Source organism: Jaculus jaculus, chromosome 6, assembly GCF_020740685.1.
Source record: "Jaculus jaculus isolate mJacJac1 chromosome 6, mJacJac1.mat.Y.cur, whole genome shotgun sequence".
Taxonomy (NCBI): Eukaryota; Metazoa; Chordata; class Mammalia; order Rodentia; family Dipodidae; genus Jaculus; species Jaculus jaculus.
Genome location: NC_059107.1, coordinates 91008370 through 91014583, shown reverse-complemented (window position 1 = coordinate 91014583; position 6214 = coordinate 91008370). Strand labels below are relative to the sequence as shown.

Here is a 6214-nt window from a genome sequence, read left to right as displayed (position 1 = left end):
TTAAAAAAATTTATTTATCTATCTGAGAGAGAGTGAAAGAGGTAGATAAAGAATGGGTATGCCAGGACCTCTATCCACTGAAAACAAACTCCAGATGCATGCACCACCTTGTACATCTGGCTTCACATTGATACTGGGGAATCAAACTTGGGTCCTTAGGCTTTGTAGGCAAGCACCTTAACTGCTGAGACATCTCTCCAGCTCCCCCAAATTATTTAAAAAAATATTTTTTGAGGTAGGGTCCCACTCTGGTCCAGGCTGACCTGGAATTAACTATGTAGTCCCAGGGTAGCCTCGAACTCATGGTGATCCTCCCACCTCTGCCTCCCGAATGCTGGGATTAAAGGCATGTGCCACCACGCCCAGCTTAAATATATATATATATATATATATATATATATATATATATATATATATATATAATATTATATTATATTATATTATATATATTATTATAATATATATTAAATTTATATGTATATGTATGTATATATATGTATGTATGTATGTATGTGTGTGTGTGTATATATATGTATGTATATATATATATATATATATATATATATATATATATATATATGATGAGAGAGAAAGAGAAAGAATTGGCATGCCAGGGCCTCAGCCCCTGAAACTGAACTACAGATGTTTGCATCACCCAGTGGGCAAATATGACCTTGTCCTTGCCTCACCTTTTGTTTGTCTGGTTTACATGGCATCTGGAGAGTCAAACATGGGTCCTTCGGCTTCACAGGCAAGTATCTTTATTGCTAAGCCATTTCTACAGCCTCCAAATTCTTTTTTATTCAAGGTAGGGTTTTGCTGTAGCCCAGGCTGATCTAGAATATACTATGTAGTCTCATGGTGGCCTTGAATTTACAGTGATCTTCCTACCTCTGCCTAGCAAGTGCTGGGATTAAAGGTGTGCACCACTGTGCCTGGCTCTTTTTGAGGAACTTAAATATCAAGTTTAAAAAGTTTTTAGACTTGAAACATTTTATCTTTCAACAGTTGATTTTTTTGGCTACACTGTTTTAAACTTAAAAAAATATTTTATTTGAAAGAGAAAGGGAGAAAGAAACAGAAACAGATACAGAAAGTGTGTGCAAAGCCTAAGGACCCATGTTCTACTCTCCAGGTCCCACGTTAGCCAGACGCACAAAGGTGAGGCAGGTGCAAAGTCTCACATGCCCACTTGTAAGGCAGAAGCAGAAGTATTACCACAAGTTCAAGGCCAGTCTAATCTGCATAGCAAATTCCAGACCAACTAGAAGACTTTGTCTAAAAATCTGTAGCCAAGGGCTGGAGAGATAGCTTAGTGGTTAAGGCACTTGCCTGCAAAGCCTAAGGACCCAGGTTTGATTCCTCAGTACCCATGTAAGCTCCTTAACTGCTAAGCTAGTTCTCTAGCCCAGGTGGAAACTTTATGTGTTTTAACTACATGTGCTGGGTTCATATCTACCTCCACTTTCTGAAACTGGGAACCAGCAGACCTCAGCTCCAGTCCTGCCCAAGGCTTCTATTAATAGAGTCTCTTCCAAGCCAGTCCCCAGAGAGTTAGCTCATCTTGTACAGGAAAGTGCCACATGAGCTACTGGGGGAAAGTGGCCAACAACACTGTGAGCAAGCAGGGGCCTAAGTTACTCAAAAACAGCCAGCCTGAGAAGAAGTGCACTCCAGTACAATGGCGGCACACAGCCTTGGTGGGTAACCAATGGCTGGTGTTTTTTTTTGGCGTCTCAGTTTCTTTTTATTTATTTATTTGTTTTTTCCTTTCTTTTTTTTTTTAAGTATGGAGGCTTAAGTATAAGATGTAGATTTTTCCTTTGTTTTTCCAAAGTAGATCTCATTCAGCGTACTTCTGATTTTATTTTCCATTTCCTCTACCAGGCGTCTGATATTGGCTATGTGCAGGGAGCTGTCACTCAGTTTCATCTTCCTCCATCTGTCTGGCGAGGCTGCTTCCGAGGTTCATGCCCGAGGTGGACTTGTTGGTTTGCAGCCTGAGCGTCACCGTGGAGGTCAGCTTGTAGTGATCAGTGTGGCCGCTGGACTTCTCCCACCATGTGGATGGAGTCCCAGCAGCCTTTGATCTTCTCTGATCCATCCCAGCCTTCTTTATGAGGCTCACTCCAGCAAAGCCATGATCCAGATCCCAGAGGTAGACAGATGAGAAACCGCCTTCAAAATACAGGTCTCAGTACTGGTCAAAGGCATTGTTGGCCTCTACCTTCAGCTTTCTCAGCCAGCGGACAGCATGGCCCCATCTTCCAAAGGAGAGTCATACTTGTTATTCCACGGTGGCCTGTAAGAGTCACCATCTCTGTTGTAGTCACACAAAAGGTAATCCTTCCCCACCACTTTGTCTTTGGCAATTTTCAGTGGCTGGTCAACAGAAGACAGGAGATCCTCACACAGACTGGGGACCAGGTCAATCAGGTCACTGAGGTTCTTCTCAATCAGCTGTGGAGGCAGGAGCCTCATGAGGTTCAAGGCTGCTGTCCAGCTGCTGATCGCTCATGGTGGTGGGACAGTGAACATCCGGGTCAGCGCCTCTCTCCCCGCCCGTTTCTCTCCCCACCCTCCAGCGCCAGCCACTGCCACCTTTCTTCCCTCACTAATGGCTTTGTGATTGGCTGAGAGATCCGCTCAATGGAAAGGAACCCATATCTGGAACTGGGAACCAGGTCTGAATTATGGAGATAAAGATTATGCTCTCCAGTGTGAAGCTCCCACTAGTCTTTGACTAAAAGAGGGGCTCCATCCAGCAAACTCTCCCTAAATTAATAACACCTACCCAATTTAATCTAAGCTGACTTTACTCTCTGTTGGAGAATCTTTTTCTTTTCTAGAAGGTAGCAAGACTCAAGGAGATAAACCTCCCCTCACAGCTCAACGAAGGCTCAGGTGAACCCACTGAGGCAGTGAGGAGACAAGCAAGGCTGCTGCTTCCATGGTGAGCCTGACAAGCAGTGTCAGGGTGAAAGAGATAGAAGCTGAGGGAACTCAACACACACCAAAGCAGAAATCCACAGGCTCCCAAGAGCTCATCACTGAAGTAGACTTAAAACACACTCAGCAAGACTCAGGGAACTTTGCAGAAGAGGGGGCAGAAAGCTTGTAAGAGTCATAGGTTGGGAGGTCATTGCCCAGAGGACTGCCTCCCCTTAATAACTGACTGTTACTCCCACAATGCGTACCCACAACCCCATGGGGAATACCAGCAACCCCACTGAGGAGGGGGCAGGGAGGAGGGAAAAATAATATGAATACGTGATGTATCCGTACGAAGTATATTCTTAAGAAAAACAAAGAAAATATAATTTAAAAATAGATTCTCTCCCATTGTGACTATAGGTTCACCTTTTTTTGAGCCATTTTGTATATCTTTCACATTTTTCTTTTTGCAGTTTTCCAGCTACTGATATATGTGTGCTGTATATAGGGCATCTCAAAGTATGAATTAAAAATGCAAATTAATGGAAGTCCTAATATTAATAATATTTAGAGGTCTGAAAACAGTCTCGCCAAATTTCAAGCTATCATTTAACAACTCAGTCTGTTTCCTTTTTGCTAAGAGAACAATAAATGTGGATACAAGCAGATTCTTCTTTCTGTTTCTTCTGTTTTCATTTCTTTCTTTCTTTCTTCTTCTTCTTCTTCCTCTTCTCTTTCTTCTCTGTCCTCCTCCTCCTCTTCTTCTTCTTTTTGGTTTTTCGAGGTAGGGTCTCACTCTAGCTTAGGCTGACCTATAATTCACTATGTAGTCTCAGGGTGGCCTCGAACTCACAACGATCCTCCTACCTCTGCCTCCCAAGTTCTGGATTAAAGGGGTGCACCACCACGCCCGGCTCTTCTGTTTTCATTTCTATCTCTCCATTTGTTCTTTCTTTTATTTAAGCATCCCTCCATTTCACCTTCTTTTTTGTTTCTTTATTCCCTGTCTCCTTACTTCTCCTTTTTACTTTAAAAAATTTATTCTGTTGTTATTGTTATTATTATTGCTATTATTATTTTGGTTTTTCTTTTTTAAAAAATATATTTTATTTATTTATTTGAGAGAGAGAAAGAGGCAGAGAGAGGGGGGTTCAGGAAAGAATGGGCATGCCAGGGCCTCCAGCCACTGCAAACGAATTCCAGATGCATGTGCCACTTGTGCATCTGGCTTATGTGGGTCCTGGAGAGTTGAACTGTGATCCTTTGGCTTTACAAGCAAAAGCTTTAACCACTCAGCCATCTCTCCAGCCCTTTTTCATTTTTTATTACCCTCAACTGACCCTTTGTCCAGGATTTGGTCTTTAGTTAGGTTCAGTTTTCTTCCTTTCCTTTCCTTTCCTTTCCTTTCCTTTCCTTTCCTTTCCTTTCCTTTCCTTTCCTTTCCTTTCCTTTCCTTTCCTTTCCTTTCCTCTCCTCTCCTCTCCTCTCCTCTCCTCTCCTCTCCTCTCCTCTCCTCTCCTCTCCTCTCCTCTCCTCTCCTCTCCTCTCCTCTCCTCTCCTCTCCTCTCCTCTCCTCTCCTCTCCTCTCCTCTCCTCTCCTCTCCTCTCCTCTCCTCCCCTCCCCTCCCCTCCCCTCCCCTCCCCTCCCCTCCCCTCCCCTCCCCTCCCCTCCCCTCTCCTCTCTCCCTCTCTCCCTCTCTCCCTCTCTCTTTCTTTCTTTCTCCCTCTCTCTCTCTCTCTCTTTCTTTCTCTCTCTCTCTTTACAACTTCAATAATTATAGATAATAACCCATGATAATTCCCTCCCCCCCACTTGTCCCTTTGAAATGCCACTCTCAATCATAGCCCTCCCTCCATCAGTCTCTCTTTTATTTCGATGTCATCATCTTTTCCCCCTATTATGATGGTCTTGTGTAGGTAGTATCAGGCACTGCATGATCATGGATATCCAGGCCATTTTGTGTCTGGAGGAGCACGTTGTAAGGAGTCCTATCCTTCCTTTGGCTCTTACATTCTTTCTGCCACCTCTTCCACAATGGACCCTGAGGCTTGGAAGGTGTGATAGAAATATTTCAGTGCAGGTATGAACATTAAGAGAAGTGTTTACTTGGCAGTTTGGTGAGCATAGTATATACATTTAGGCAGTCACCAGCAGACGTTACTCCCTAGGGCTCATGATTACCCCTTTTGTAGGTGTTCAGTATTAGACATGTATTCCCTTCCCATGCAGTGGGCCTCCAGTCAAATTAGAGAGCAATTGGTTTCCCCATAGCAGACATGCCACTATTGCACCCATTGGCTCATTTGGCTTGGGTGGCCAAATTTAAGGTTTGCAGTGTCCACTGTTGAGTATCTTCACTGGTGACTTCACTTTCTCTCATTGAATTGCATGCACCATAGTTTTTCCCAGCTTTCTGTCAGCTGGTCTACATGAAAGAAGTTTTCAGCTCAGCTCAATCAGGATTTTTCAGGGACCTTGCAGCCCAAGTATGTGGAGTCTTCAGCAATAGGATCTTACCATCTATTCCTGGTGGAAACCGAGGGACTTGGCAATAGCCTATAATGTTTTGGGGGTATCAGTGACCTTTCTGGCCAACAACTTACTGGAAGGTATCCCATTCCTGACAGTGAAAATTTTCTAGTAACAATCTATGGCTCTGGGTGTTCCATTGTCCAAAAAAGTAGGCTTCCATATGACTTACTTATATTCTCTTAGATTTTGATTAGCCCTCCCTCCACCTTTCCTTTACTCAGTCTCTTCCCCTGACCTCATTTAGGCCTTTTAACCCTCTTTAATCTGTTCTTATACTTACATATATACAATACTATCCTATTAAGTCTCCCTCCCTCCCTTTCTATTCCCTTTTTATCCCTTTTCTAGCTTACTCTCCCTTTCTATTCACTTTATATCCCTTTTCTAGCTTACTCTCCCTTTCTATTCCCTTTATATCCCTTTTCTAGCTTACTGGCCTCTGCTACTGAGTTTTATTCCTACTCACATACAAGTCCAATCATTTGTAGCAAGGATCCACATATGGGAGAGAACATGTGATGCTTGGCTTTCTGGGCCTGAGTTACCTCAATAAGTATAATCCTTTCCAGATCCACCCATTTTCCTGAAAATTTTATGATTTCAATTTTCTTTACTGTGGAGTAGAACTCCATTGTATTAATGTACCACATCTTCATTATCCACTCATCAGTTGAGGGACATCTAGGCTGGTTTCATTTCCTAGCTATTGTGAATAGAGTGACAATAAACATAGTTGAGCAAGTATCT

At 43.0% G+C, this 6214-nt stretch overlaps 1 pseudogene; it reads right to left on the bottom strand.

Annotated features, from left to right (window-relative positions):
- Nucleotides 1-1797: 1797 nt before the first annotated feature.
- On the bottom strand, nucleotides 1798-2518 carry LOC101599995 (annotated as a pseudogene).
- Nucleotides 2519-6214: the final 3696 nt, after the last annotated feature.